The sequence below is a fragment of the Nesoenas mayeri genome, assembly GCF_963082525.1.
Source record: "Nesoenas mayeri genome assembly, chromosome: 6".
In the NCBI taxonomy this organism is placed as follows: domain Eukaryota; kingdom Metazoa; phylum Chordata; class Aves; order Columbiformes; family Columbidae; genus Nesoenas; species Nesoenas mayeri.
In genome coordinates, this window is record NC_137545.1 from 39,741,728 (window position 1) to 39,757,614 (window position 15,887).

A 15,887-nucleotide genomic window follows, 5' to 3' on the forward strand; every position below is an offset into this window, starting at 1 on the left:
GCTCTGTAGCCTGACCAGCGCTGTAGCGGTCCTTGCACAACCACCCTGCCCTGCTGCACTGCGGAGATGTGCCCTCGTAAGTCAATCTAGAAATACCAGAAATATAATATAATTTCTTGCTGAAAAAATAGACCATGAGGGAAGGTGCTGGTGACAGTGTATGCAAGGAAGGGGCTTTTCTAGAGCCTGAAGGCACAGATCTGTGTCTGGACCTGCTGGTTCGGTGGGTTCCCCTTCCTGAGAGGGACCGATACGGTAAGAGATGCTGCGGGAAGGGAAGTGAGGCAGCAGCTGTGTGTGCCCAGGCTTCTCCAAGGGCTGCTTCATGGAGAAGTGTTGAAACAGAAAATCAAAGAAACAGAAACGTTTATCAGGGCGACCTTCACCAGGCAATGGCACAAATGATTTTCTTTTTTCTTTAGTAGCAAACTCCCTGACTAGAATTTGCTCTTTTATAAATCTAAAGTCATAGTTTGGTAAGTCTCAGGTTTACTAAAGCTACATTTCAAAATAGCAAAGCAGATTTGTTGCAAGCTATTTATTTCAGTACTCAGAGGGTTTGATTGTAGGTAAGAAAAGGGAAGTTGTCTTGAGGCTTAGAATTGTAATTCCTTTCAGCGTTTCCTTTTAAACCTCATGTTTACCTTCTGCAAAAACTAACCCTCCTTGTTTGTTGCAATTTTAACACCAGAACTGCTTTCGTACCTTAAAATTTGGCTTTTTTCTCCAATGCGGAAGAGTTTTGCATTAGACCTGGGTGTAAGTCTCTAACTGGTAAAATGGTTGGCTTCTGCTGTTGCAGGAAGTGGTTTTATTTTACTTTTTTTTTCCTGTTTTCTTTCTGTCTTTACGAGCTGCAGGAGATTAACCCAAATGCTGTCTATAGACATGTGACCTAGATGTTTTCCGTTTTTTGAAATAGTTAACACTGTTGCTGGTTGATGGCAGTTTGAGATGAGACAACGACATCTGTGAGGCTGTAGGTAAGGAGTCTTAAATTCATCTTAATGCAGTTTAGGAAACCTGTTGCTATGATTTTAAAAATAATTATAACTGTATGTATTCGATATGCATTCAATACGGATTGTGTTAGCTACTCAATATTTTTTTCTGTTGGTGTTTGAAAGCAATGAGTAGCAACGTAGACAGTACAGATGTGAAATGATGTTTTAAAAGAAAAATTACTATTCAGAATCTGGCAAAACTGTTGCATCCTATGCAAGAGGCAACTGTATCTGACCCAAACCACCAATCACTTCTCATATCTCTGTCAGTACTAACTATTTGTCCCCAAAAGTTAGAGAAGGCTGGTGGCATCGGCTGGGAAATGAGATCACATTTCGCAGTATTTGCTTTTGTTGGGTGTAATTTAGCATTGCTTGATTAACTGGCTTCCTTGCTGGTGTTGAGATGATTAGTAGCAGTGGACAGTCTAAGACTTAGTGAGTGCTAAGACTAGTTATCTCGGTGATACTCGATATCACTAATGACTGAAGAGATTGATAGAGGGATCCTTTGCTCTGCTCGGTATCAAAAAGTTTGGTACCACTCCATTATTCATCAGTGGTGCTAATAGGAATAAGAAACAGAGTGGCATAAAGAACATTGGACAAAAACTATCTTTGGTTTGTCTGCGGGCACTGTGCTGCTCCTCGTGGAGCTGCTCAAGGGAGATGCCATGGTAGCATGTTTTCTGCATGAGACGGTTTCGATCCAGACTTATTCCTCCTCTGCTTTGGAGTTGGCCAGAAAAAGGTTGTGTCCCCTGGGTTCCTATCTCACTTGAAGCTTTCTATCAGAAAAAAATCACTTTATGTTGTCATCAGTGGCCAAACACTTCTTTCTGGCCTTCAGACCCTTACAGGGAATTACTAATTTAAGAAGATGTCCAAATAATGCAATATAATGCTTTGTTTGTGGGCCACAATCTGTGGGCCAGAATTAGCAAGATTTGTTTGTTTTGGTGAAGATTTGTTTTCCTGGTAACATGTAGTTTGCTGCAAACTTTGTGACATGTACTCGTGTTTGTAACTGAAAGCCGTATCAGGAGCATCTTGTTTTTCTTTTGGAAATATGGGTCAGAGTTGAAAGTTACCACATGTGGCTTGAACCTCATTTGAAATTGTGCATACTAATTGCAGACAGATTTTAGTGTAGCATTGTAAGATTACATTTCAAATTTTCAGTACTTTTTAGAGAAAATAAAGCTGTCCTGCCTGCATACACAAATCAGCACAGACAGGGAAATTGTATAAAAAGAACATATTCTCTTCCTGGGCTGTGTTTGTAGTGGTTTTTATGTTACTGCTGCAATGTCTTAAGTCGTTTGAAATGCATTTTCCACAGAGCTGTGAGATTTGGTAAAGTAGTTTGAATTCTCAGAGTTATTTTTCTTTATTTTCTCCCTTCCCTACAACTTACCTCTTTGTGTCCAAAGGAAACTCATTTAAAAGCAGCATGTCTTGTTCACTTTACCTCTCAATCCAATTACATCTGTAACGTACATTTGTTCATTTTCTTTTCCAAATAGAGCGAACAGCTGAAGCACTCTCTGTATTTTAAAGCTCCTGCTGTACATTTTTATTGAATTTACAAAAAACCTTTGCCTTTTTGGCAGCGTTTGTTGTAGAAACTGCCTTTTGCTTTGATACAAGAGATGCCCTAGTGTGGAAGAGATACTCCTTCTTCTTCTGACCAAGCATGTGTGTATGGCCCCCTTGGTGGCCCCTCTCACCAGGACTGGGATGAGCAGGGCAGCAAAGGAGAGATCTGTATCAGGCCACGATCTCGGGCATGTTCCTCCTCACATGGAGCGAGGCAGGAACCACAAACTAAAATGGTGACAGAGACACAGTTTGATTCTTCTCCCAATTGAGTGGCACACTGAAACAGCTGGAAATGGCTCTGGTTTGGATTTCTGTACTTCTCGCCCCAGAAGTTATCACTTCTTTGCAGTGATGAGTTTCAGACCAGGCTCTAAAAAGTAACATCCCACACAAGTGGGACGGGGCAGCCATCGTGGTCTCTAGTGCTGTGGTGGGGATGGCTTTTGCTGTGCTGCTTGGTTCTCTGCTAAGCAGTCTCACAGACTTTTATCAATGGGAACTGTGGTATCATGGCCTGTTTCTACTGAGTCACATGGGGCTTGGTGCATCGTAGGCAGCATCTTCTGAATTTTTGGGGGCTCACAATGTGTAATTCTATTAGTTGCCTATTTTGCTTAACCTTTTTATTTTGAGATGCCTCTACTATGTCAGCTCAAACAGTGTGAGCTGCTAGCAATTTAATGAGCTGTTAAAGCAAAAAACTGACAAAACAAAGCATCATCTGAGCTCTAGCTAAAGTCTCTATGTTTCTTTTTTCTCCTAAGTAAGACTTCCACATGGATGCATCAAACCTATTTCTTAGTGCTACAAAGATGCTGCATACCATCTATATGAAGATGCTTTGATAGTTTTCCTGGTTTCATTTGTTGATGGCATTAGTCCTGAAGAAAACAAATGGCATAAAATTTTGGCCCAGCTTTTGACTGTGCATCTTGATAATTCAAGTACCATTCAGAGCAAAACAACAGATTTCTTTACCTGGTTACACAACCTGCACAAAACTGTCCCTCCTTCCATCCTCTGGTGGCTTCCAACAGCTTTTGACAGCATCAAAATAATTGCTGTAATGTCCTCTTAGTTTCAGATGAGGCTGAAGGCCCTGCTGTCTTCAGCTCGCTTCACAAAACATTTGGGTGTGCATTTGGGTACCTGGAAACTTGGTGTAGGTCAGGAGACATTGATGTTACCTACTTTTGAAACGTTCTCGTAAGGTTGCTCTCTTTCAACAATTAATTTCGCTGACAACTCTCTTACTGACATCTGAAGGACAGAGGTGGTTGTTCTTTTGCTATGATGGATGTCAAGACTGTGCCTTCACACACTTTGCATGCCTCTATCAGTCTTCCTAGCTTTGCGAAATACTATAAGAAGGTTGTTTTGGAGACTGACTACAAAACAAACAGTGCTAGCTCCTCATTTGCACATGGACTTCCTCAATCCAGATCTATTTTCATCGTAAGAGTGAGAGCTCTTATTACAGAGTCTGTGGACTCCTATCATCTTTATTAGAACTTGAAGAACTTTTGCATAGAAACTTCTCCGTCTGCTGCAATAGAAGCAATAGAAATGGTTTGGGACTTTTATTTTTAAGAAGGTTGTCTGAATGAGAAAAGCAAACAATTATTTTCTGGCGATGGGTGTTTCAAATTGTCCATGGGGAAAATCTACTCATGCTAGAGCTCAGTCTGTGGACACAGCCAGATCATTCTGGAACAGATTTTTGGTGCATTATTGGTTCATGCTGAAGTCACCCAGAAGTGTCAAGGTCTGGCATGTGTAAAAGTGAGTCCTGTTTGCCAGAAACTAATAGCATAAAATTCATTCATGCCTGAAAATTTTGGTTTTTTTCTCTCAATTTCTCTATATTTTCGTTTGCTTTACTTAGCGTGAGAAATACCTGTTTTTGGTAATTAAGTAGGAAAGATATCAAAGGATTATTTAACAGATATCAGTATTCTCCAAATTAGCTTCTAAACTTATGGGGTTATGTGGAAGTCACATAGTAAAATACTAACTCAGTGCACAGATACCTACTGAAACATTTCTTCAATAAATTAAGCAAGTTTGATATTGCCATGATTAGTGGTTAATGGTTATTTAAGAGACAATACAACAGTTCCTGACATTTGAGATTGACAGGTGTTAAATCATTCACTTGTAGTTAAGCTGGGTATTGTGGGTTTGTACTGTGGCTTTTCATGAATACTCCTTCCAAAGCCTGTGCCTGATATACTAAACAGGTGCAGTCCTCAAGCAAATGAACTTAAAATGACTTCTGATTCCTTCAAGACATCCATCAATTTTCAGTACAACTGCAACAAGTTAAGAGCGGGGTGGAGCGAGGGGAGAAAGGGAGGAAGGAAAAACAGAAGTGAATGTGGCTTAGAGCTGAAGGGATGTGCTTTGAGTATGTACTCGCTCTTTATTTCTTATTTCTTTTCCTGCCACACCCTGAGCAAAGCCACCACTGTGTTTGGTGCTGAATCAGATACCGAAGCTCCTCCTAGGCAAGGCGCTGTGCTTAGCACCTGGACTTGTTTGTCTGCTGCTCAGGATGTTACTGAACTCTCTTCCTTTGTGGGTGAGGAGGGAAATGACACAGAATTTTTGTGAAGATAACTGAAGCTCTGGAGTTCTCTCTCCAAGAGAGTCACCTCCATGGCTGTTGGGTTCATCACCAGCCTGCTGGCTGTCAGGATGCTCTCAGCATTTCTGGTGGTGTCTGCTGCAGCTGTGCCCAGATGTGTCCTTGGGATGGTGGATTTGGAGGAACTGAGCAGGCCGTGGTGGTGGAGCGGACCCAATGCTGGCAGCAAGTACCACTGGTTGGGGTATCCCCAGCCCACATGGTGATGCTGACCAGTAACACCATGAACATCCACAGCAAGTGCCAAGAGAAGCCTTCCTGGGCTCTCTCAGACAAAATGCATTTCTAGTAAATGGTTTTGTACTCAAATGAATAAATATTTTCCACTAGGAAGTCATTACATCAGACTTTCCAACTGGCCGAGTTGCTCTGACACGTGCTGCTTTTTGTACTTTGGGCTGAGTAGTGCTGAGCCTTGATCTGGAAAGATAATGTTTCTGTTATCAGCAGTACATTGAATGCTTGGTTACTTTATCAGCCAAAAAAACAAAAAAACAAAGTATAGCAACTAGTAACAATGAGTAAACAAATTCATGTGATGATTTTTGGTCTAGGAGGTGGCACTAATCCATCTACTCTTCTTGGAGTGGCGAAGGAAGCAGAAACAGCTCCAGCAAAAGCATCTCATTTCCTCCTCATTCATTAATGCCTAAGTCCTGGTAAAGCCAAGGAGTATCTCCAGGCTTAGCAGAGGTTTAGAGAAACTGGCCTCTTCAAACCATTTTGGAATTTCCTTTGGCCAGTCTAGCACTGGTTCTGGATTATTATGTATTTATACTGACCTGAGATGTTCAGAATTGCTGCACAGATATTTTAACTAGAAAACTTTTCTAGTTTTAATTTTCATCTAACGTTTAAATCTTTTTGTAAAATCTTTCCTGGAGTGTGAAGAGAGGAAATCTATTAAAATGTGGAGCAAAAAGCGCATAAAATAAAAGAATGAAAAAATTAAATGCGGAGATTTCTTACCAGACTTACATCATGCACCAATATACAGACAATAGGAAATAGTGTTGATACACTGGAAGGACATTTCAACTCAAGTACTTAGGACTGCAAGGTCTCACTTGAGCTGAGTGCAGCAATTTCACCCATCAAGGGATTTGAGGAGTCCATCATACCACCTGTTACCTCGCTACCTCAAAAACCCACAGCGACAGCAGATGTAATGCTTGTTGAGTATTTTTGCTCTTAATGATGTTGAGGGCAGATGAATGGCTGCCACTCTTCTCACTATGACTGCTGATGTTCGCAGGTGGATCCAGTACCATGGCACTCTTGCTGTTGCTGCTGACTTTGCTCCTACCAAATGCAGCATGTCTGTGGTGGGACAGGTGGTACAGGTGGGCTCTGGTCTCCCAACCTGCAGAAAGCGTGTGTACAAGGCTTCTGGAGTTATCCTCAGCCAGCCTAGTGAAAAAAAGTTTTCATCGGTCCTTTACAAAACAATGTGCGTTTGTGGTAACAATTTTAGATATAATTAACAGAGCCTCTGCTCAAACTTCTTGCATAATCAAAGAAATTACAATTTTGACACCACGACACCCTTGGTATTTCCCTATTGCTGAAAGCAGACATCTTAGCTGCAAACTGTGGTATCAGATACAATCACATAAAACAAATGCCTTTGTCTTCTCTCCGCTTTGCCTCGTGGTGCTGAGGAGCAGCACGGTGGGGCAGGTTCTCCTATCGGCTTATGCTCCGGTCCGGGCCACAACAGAGGTGGCTGGTGAAGAAAGCAAGCCAGGGGCCCCACAAAATGCAGAACAGGGGCTTGCTCGATGCAAGCCACAAAGAATTTCCCCATCTAGTTCCTGCTGTAACTTAAAAGTTTTCTCCTAAAACTGTAGGTGCTGGCTCTGCTGCATTTCACAGCAGCGTCGCTTACAAGAGCAGCTCTGGTAGCTCTGCAAAGGAAAGTGGGGATGGCGTGTAGGAACAGATTAAAAGCGTCTGGGCTTTTTTTTTTCCCTCATTCAGATGGGAAGTGGGAGCAGTGAGAAGTAAGGGAGCAGCTGCAGGATCACAGCACAGAAACTGCTGCAGATTTATATGGAGGAAGATTGAGAGAGGGTAGGAGGGACTGTTTCATATGCACAGCGCAGGGAACCAAACATTATCCTAGGGAATTGGGAGGGAGGGGGTCTTGCTGTCCAAATAAGGGACAAGCCTCTTGTAGACACTACTGAGGCGAATAGTGTCAGAAAGAAATAATTTTATTATAGGCTTACTTTATCTTTTGCTTCGTTTTCAAAGTCTGAGAAGTTTTACAGCCTTTCCTATTCAATAATCTCAGCATTTCATTCTGACAGACATGTCTTCTGTAGGATGATGCATACATGGAACCGCAAAATGGATTAAGACATGGGAAATGTGCGTTTAAAGTACTAAGTTGAGGGAACATAAGATACTCTTCAGAAGTTAAAACAACTGCCACTGCTTCACCAAAAGCTTAAGAGAGCTCTAGAAGGCATTTTTTCTAGTGAAGGGGATGCTGCTGCTGCAGGAACTAAGGACCAGGAGGCAAACCAAGGCATGACTTAAAACTGCTCCAAGTGTTCAGTAGTGTATAACTGATTTAGAGGTAGAGTGCAATAAAACTAGTGTATAGTCTTACTCATTGAGGAGTGTGAGGTGTTTCCTCCGTTGTGGATCAGTCAGTGGAGCACCTGCGTGTACATGAATGTGCTGAAGGTCACCAACGTACTCTGACATCCTACCCAAGCTGGCCCTGTGATAGTTTTTTTTACAGCCACAGTCAAATTGAACCCAAAATTTCTGTTGGTAAAGCTCTCAAATTTAGAGCTTATAGGGAGTTTGCTTCTTTGTCTATTTGCACCAAGCTTTCAGGCGTTTAAAAATATTTTTCTAATACATCAGCTTGTCTTGTGGTACTAACTCTTCCACTTTTCCAGAGAGTTTGGGCTGTTCCAAAATTACCATCACCACATGTCTAGTTCAGGTAAGCATGTAAATTTTGGATGAATATCTGAATCTCTGTGAGAAGTTCTGCAAAACTGAGCTGGAAGTATTTCAAGCAGTCTTACTTTGAAGCTTCTGTCACTTCTGCTTGTATCTGTAAATACTGCAAGAATAACCTTTCCCATAGTATCTCATCACTTCAGATCTGGCAACATTAAAAGTAACAACACTTTTCTGAACATTTAGGCTATAGGAACAGATTTCTTTCAAGCACCAGAGAAAATTTGTGATTCTTATGTGATCTTCCTAGAGAAAACATTGGATTCTTTTTATACAGAATTAGACAGCTTTAAACTAAAAAGCTAATATGCGACAGGTATCATATACAGGTGTAAAATGAATTTACAGGTGGTCAGTCTTACCTGTGGTGGCTGGAAAGACATGAATCTGATCTGTACTTACTTACAGTATGTAAATGTATAGCAGAAAGGAAGGAGGTGGAAGGAAATTATCTTTTCTTCACCTGGGTAGGTGAGGGTCGGACAGGAATAACGAAGGCCCTATAGAACTCCTTGGGTTTTATTTGGTGTTAAATCAATCAAATTGCTATGAATTTATTTGATGCTGGGAACTACTTGCTGTCATTGGTCTAATGACTAAACCATACTCATTGTGCTACTCGGTGTTGTAGGATGCATTAGAAGTGTTACATATTGGATGATATTCACAGTTTGTTTGTTTGTTTGTTTTTAAATACTGTTTTGTTTATATATATATATATATGACCAATATTCATCATTTGAAAGATTGTAGTCTAGCTGGCACACATGGAAAATGGAGGCAGGTGTCGCAGATCAGATGCACTCCAGAAAGAAAAGGGATGTGCTGCCAGCAGGAAGACCTAGAAGTAGCAATTTTCCCAGGCATGTTCTTTTATATATTCAACTGAATTTCTACTATGGACAACTGTTCCTAGAATACATACAGGCCAAACGGTACACAAAGGATACTTTTAGCTTCAAGGTCTACTTGAAACTGAGATATTAAATTGGCATAGGAGGTGAAAATAGATTCCATTATGCTCTTCCATATGATACATTTGGACAGACACACTTTTGAAACAACTGTTACCTCTGCTGAGACCTTCATTTGTAATATATCTGAGAAACTTAAGTGATGCAAGAAGAGACATGACCATATGCAGTCACTTGTTGATTGGAAGAAGCTCTTTTACCTGGATGAATGTGCTTTTATTTCCAGAAATATCCTAGGGGTATTTCCTAGCAAGCTTTTAGTTGTGCAGGGAAGTCCTGTAGATAGCAGATCATGGAGGATTACAGGATTAGAGTTGGATCTGTGGTCATTAAATATGAATGTGAAGAGTTCGTAATTGTATATGTCCAACTTTGGAATAGTAACTGCCTCCCATTCTCCTCTCTTTCTAATTTTCACACCATTTCTATCCAAATAGGAAAACATTTCCAGAGATGGCATATCTCTGCTCTATAGGGTACCAGTAGCTTTTCCATATCCCTGTTTTTCTTTGCCATCTGATTCTGCTATTTTTAAAGGTTTTTGTGTTGCAGGGAACAGACCCTGGGGCTGTTCTACAAAATTTCAGAATGATACAAAGGAGAACCTTAGCTCATGGATAACCACTGTACAGCTCTTCGAATCTTCTGTCTTCATGTCTCTCTTTATCCAATCCTTCAGACAAATAGAGCAATAGTTTGTAAAGGTTAATACTATTTCCACTGAAACTGTGTATTTAGTTAAGATGTTTTTCTGCCATCTGCTAGAAAGTGGGACCCTATCATCCTTCTATTCTTTTATTTTATCTTTTAAATTTTTAATTGTGTTAAGTGCTATTACTAGTTGAAAAAATAGAAGAGAATACCCTATAGTCAATCTTCATAGCAATAAGCTATGAAGCATATTTTTAGCACTGCGGTAGATGCACAGGAAATCACCCAAGTATTAAACTGTAGTAGTCAGTAAGATATTGTGTGGTGTAGACTCAGCACCCATGTGAGTCTGTGGCGTACTGTAAGTGGAGAATCACATTCCTAATACATGTGGCGGCTATAGGGAATGAGAAATAAAGTACTGAATTTTAACAATTTAATTCTTAGGAACTCAGTCATCAAAACAACCTTAGACTGTGTTCTTAGACCCCAACTAAAACAACACAGTAACTGCTGTACAATGGTACAAGTCCATGTGTCCTTCCCTCTTGCAGCCTGTTATAAAGTATATTTCCATACCTGACTCCACCATGCAGGAAATGCTTTGGCTTCCTTCCCTGGGTGTGCTTACTGTTACTTTTGTGTGCTTGTAACCCCATTAACTTCAGTGGGTTCACTGTGAACCTGAGATCAGGATCAGGCTGTTAGGACTTGTCTGTACCACATGTCCTGTACTGCACAAACTAGGAAGACATTATTTTAAATCATAACACACTTTGTTCCTATGGGACATTAAGCTGTGAGACTTTAATAATGAGAATTAAGTAGTTATTAACCAAGAATTTTTGTCAAATACAACCCTGTCTTGATAGAATAAGCCAAAAAGGTTGAAATGGCCATCATATCAAGGATCAAGTTAAAATCTCAAGGATAAAACATTCTGTAGTCTAAGAGCTGTTTAATAACAATGCCTGAAAATGCTTTACTTCTTGTATTGCACTGCTGCCTTGGAAATCTGCTGTGATTCAGGCCAAGTGGTGTCAGGAAATTCACCTTTAAGTGCATCCCTCACAAAGACTGGGTTATATATCTCAGAGCATAAATAAAATTATGAATAATATGCTGAGCAGTATATTCTGTCTGTGGTAACAGAGAAATACTGGGCAGTGAGATAATTCTACAAAGAAAACAGAGAAGACTATTTAGTCTTCTCTTTGACCACAGGAGAGGCATGGGTAACTCTACATGTAAATTACAGTTGCCTGAAGAACTCTGTGGGCCATTTCTGCTTTTATTTGCAGACAGTTCAAATACTGGGCTAGAAAAGAGTGACTACAAAGCCAACAACTAGACCGGTGAGGTAAGATGACGTCCATGATACTTGATTAGTGTGTTGTCTGTTCTGAGAGGCACCTTTGAAAGTCTAATATGCCTGCAACAGGTAAAAAAATTAAAAGGGGGTGTGATAATTAAGGCTGATGAGCATGGCTTTTGTAGGACTTAGGATGTATCAACTAAGTCAGTGATATTTACTGGTGACATTGCAACTTTGGTTGATAAAGGAAAATCTACTGTTGAGTTTAGGACATTTAACATTTTACAGCAGGCTGAGCTTGGCACAAAATTCTGTTTTATTGTCTGTATGATATAAAAGGATAAAACTGGAGTAAGGATCCAGGCAGTGGTGATGTAGTGTCATTTCTGATCTCCTGCTTTGACTAGAAATATGACTGAGGGTTGAAATTAATGCTTCTTCCTAAGTATAAATTATTCCAGGCTGGATGACATCTTTCTGAAAAGGAAAAGGCATAGGAATGTTACAGCTGCTTTGTATTCGCATTACAATGGATTTCTCTGTTTTTCTAGTACTCAGATAATCTGGCTTCAGGACTCTTCTGGGCACCAGCCCAGGACACCATATCCCTCAGCAGCCTTTGCTGTTCGTGTCTATGCCCTGGGTGCAGATGTGTGATGTGTCAGCTGTGAGAGCAGCACTGTGGGGACAGTTAAAAAAAATACAGGCAGAGTACAGTGCAGATAAGAATAATTGAAAAAAGCCATGTGGCAGTTTACTTGTCATCCCCTCTCTTTACCTATAGTTTTTTCCTCTGTCCCTCTTTATTTCCATCGGTTGTATGTTTAAGCACTTACTGCCCCTGTGCTGTGCTTCAGCAGAGATAACAAACACCGCAGCAAAGGCTAAGAGCAAAACCCAACAGCAGAAATATTTACGTAGGTGTGTTGATTTTAAACACTTTTTTTTTTTTTCTTCACAGACACAGCAATATGTTTTCTCCTTTACAAGAATGTTCTGACTCACCACGTGTGTGGCATTAGCTTGGTTTTTCATTTGTTAACTCTTCACTTCCTCTTCCATTTTTATGGTTCTTCAGGCTCACAGATCAAGTGTTACTGGTGAATCTAGTGCTGAGTTTTATTCTTCTCTAATATTGTTGCATTAGGTTTTAGTGGATCCTCTTCATGTGCAGTATGCTCTTTAGCAGAATGGAATTAGTGAATGTAACATGATGTGCTTTAATTTTGCAGTGTTTTCACACTACTATGTTGAGCACTTTCATGTTCATTATGCTTCTGACTTGATAGTGGTGCATATGTCACCAAGAGTGAAGTTGGTGAAAATAAAAAGCTTTCTTTTTTGATAAATAGCAAAAATAAATATAAAACATTTAAATCTCATTATCCTGAATAAAAAATTCAATAAATTATATTAATAATGGATAGATGCTTTTCCTTTTTTTTGGATAAAAGTACTTGTTACAACCGCTTGGTGCAAGTTGCTAATGAATTAACATTTGCATCCTGTCACTGTATGTAGCTGTAGGAGACATAAGCATAGCTCAAGTCAAAATTTAAGAATACAGCTATCCTCTTGTTTCTTGAAGAACTAACTCTTTGCATTGTAGCAAACCTACATGCTAACTTTTCTGGTACTGTATCAAAACTCATGAAATAAAGCTCTTGGGTAATATTGGTCAGTCTTCTCAGTATTTGATCACTTTCTGGACAAAGCGACATGCCAATATGGATTAAAAACCTGATAAATGCAGTATGAAACATCCTCTAGCTCCATCAGCTGCTGTAGGAGGGAATACTTTCTGACTGTCATTGTGAGACAGAAACCATAATCAAGCTACCAAAGATATAAGAATGGCAGTGAGATGAACAGTTTACTTTCTGAATTCTTTCAAAAAGCTAAGAAGTATATATATATATATATATTTTTTTTTTTTCATGGAAATTATAAATAGCAAAAAGAAGTGATTGTTATGTTTTGTTTTTTATTGGGAAGTTAAAAATGTTACTTTGTTTCCTTTATCATCTCCTTTTTCTCTTTGAAGAGAAAAGGCAGAAAATAATATTTCCCCGTCAAAGGAAAATGAGAGATAAGTATTTCTGCTGTTATCAAACATCAAGGTTTTGTGAAAGCACTGTTTTTAAAAGGCAGGTTACAGAAAATGTTCTTAAAAATAGTTTTCCCAAGCCCCAGCGCCTTGTGACGAAGCCCAAGATCTGATCTCTGCAGTTTGTTCTGTTACTCTTTTAACTTGGGCCTGATTCTCAGAAACAGGATGGCTTTCCTCCCTCTGTGGATTTGCATCCGAAATAATAACCCTTCCATTTCTCACCTTTATAATACTCATTACTTCAACATCACATGTTTGAAAGTGGACTATGTAGAAATCAGGGTTTTAGGATCTCAACACTTGATCTGCCAGACATGTCAAATGCCACTTGATTATTTAGCAGCCACCTCACACCTGTAGCTGGTGCCCGAGCTCTGGCATCAATTCAACTCGATTCACCACAGTGATGCTGTGCTACTTGCTGGAGCAGGTTTGTCTCCTCTCCGAGGTTCCCAAAGTCATGGACCGATTTGTAGGAAAAATGATTGCAAGTGTTGACCCATTTAGGCTGCAAATTTCATTTAAAGTATGAACCACTTTTTCCTTCAGTGAGAGCTTTGGAACTCCTGAGGGTGTCTCCAAAAGTGGCTCTCCATGTAGGACTGAATTGATTTTGCTGTCCCAGAGAGAAACATTGTTTTGTCCCTTCAGCTCAGGGGTGTTTCTTCCCCCATAAGTAAGCTGATCTACCCACTCTCCAGGAATTATTCTCCTTTCTCATATCCACTGTAACCATTTATCCCCACTCTATGAATTAGTTTTCCCTTCCTGTATCATCCATCCAATCTTATGTCAAGAATTTTTCTTGTAACCGCATCGTTCCCTGACTTTTCCCACCCTTATCCAACGGGCAGCTTCTGTTCCGCAATGCCCCAAAACAGGTACATCCAAGAGGATTTTTCAATGTGTTCCCCTTTCCCCCTTCTCGTAGCTGAACGCCTTACAATTGTGCTGCACCTTTGGTCCGGAAACCCCATAAACAACTAGAAGGGGAGGGGCGGCTGGAAAGTCTATCTTGGTTTAATGCCTTTCTCCAGCAAATCAACCATAGGAGGTTTCAAAACTGAAATTTATATCCAGATGCTAACTATTTGCCAAAAGGCAAATTAGCTAATTATATAATGAACACGGCGTGCCTCACAAGCAGTTGCACAGGGCTTGGCAGCTCTGCCTTCCAAAGTAAGGGAAATGAATTCCCCTGCAAAACCAACCCAAACTTGGCCCTGATGCCGCCAATAACAGTTTGGAAGCACCAAATCATAAAAGCATCAGATACAATCCTTTTTCTGTTAATATTTCATATGTTTCCTGACTGTCTCCCCCTCTGCTGTTTTTTAAACGTTTAAGACAATAATTAAAAACAAAGGAAAAAAGAGGGCAGGGTATAAGTATTACAAAATTATTGCAAAAGCGAATGCGAGGCCGATACGTTTGTGGAGCTCATATTCAGGGTGCCATCTACTGGCATGTACGGCTGATAACGCTGTCAGGAATCTTAATGGATTATGTGCAGAAAAGGATTTCTACCTGGAAATTCTAAGGGAGCAACTTTTATGACTTGTTCTTTCCCTTCATATTCTGCAGGATCTCACCATCCTCTGCACTAAGACAAATAAAATCTGATGGTGCGAATGTTGAGGTTTGGGTTTTTTTTTTCTTTTATGGAGGTTCCTGTAATTTTGCCTTAGAAAGTCTCCTTGTAATACTCTGATATGTGTGAAATAGTTCGAGTTTTTGGGCAAATTAACAAACGTTCAAAGCTATTGCAATAAAAACTTCCAGAAGTCTTTGGGGACTTGTCGTTTACTGACTGTATTCCTACTTGAGATCCAGGACATGGCTTTGTCATACCATTAAACTTTTTTAAACCACGTCATGAACTGACAACACCAGACAGAGACTACCTGATTAAAACTCCCGGGAAGAGATATTTCAGAGTTTTATAGGTGGGAGATTTCAGAAGAAAATGTGAGAGATGTTCTCCAGCCAAACTTTGGATCGGTGACAGAGCCAGTGTTGCTCTCGTCTCTCGAGTCTGATCAGCTCTCCAGCCTGGAGCCTACTGAAAATCTGTTGAGAAGCAATTTTGACTTGATACCAACATGGAATACAAAATGGTTTGACTCTCCAAGTTTAGAAGGAGGAAAAAAATCATTTCCTACTTAGAGCTGCTGCAGACCTTACTGCCAAAATGGCAAAGCATCCCTGAGACATGGGTTTTAGTGGCAACTACTGCCAAGGGTGATGAGGGGTATTTTGGGGGAGAAAATATTCAAACTCCCTGAAAATATTCAAAAGCCTTCTGGACGTGGTCCTGAGCAATCACCTCTAGGTGGTCCTGCTTAAGCAGGGGGTTTAAACAAGATGATCTCTAGAGGTCTCTTCCAACCTCAGCCACGCTGTGACTACATGACTTCTTGTTATTATCCTCTACATCTAAGGCAGTTTCCCATAACAAATTGATTTATCAGGGCCAGGTGGGGGTGAAATTACAAGAGCTGTGTCCTTCTACCAGCACAATGGCTGCGGTCCTGCCCAGAGATATGCAGTAAGGCTTCTCACCGCCCTCTCCCACCTTCATACTGGTACCGTGTCTCCCTCT

The 15,887-nt window shown here is 40.3% G+C and overlaps 1 protein-coding gene across 1 annotated transcript in view; it reads left to right on the forward strand.

The window, feature by feature from the left end:
• The first annotated feature begins 811 nt into the window (after positions 1–811).
• ARHGAP15 (Rho GTPase activating protein 15) overlaps positions 812–15,887 on the forward strand; it is a 324,795-nt gene continuing 309,719 nt past the window's right edge. Inside the window, exon 1 of the mRNA XM_080346977.1 lies at positions 812–983. The gene's annotated coding sequence lies outside the window, so the exon portion shown is untranslated. The remainder of the gene's footprint in view (positions 984–15,887) is intronic.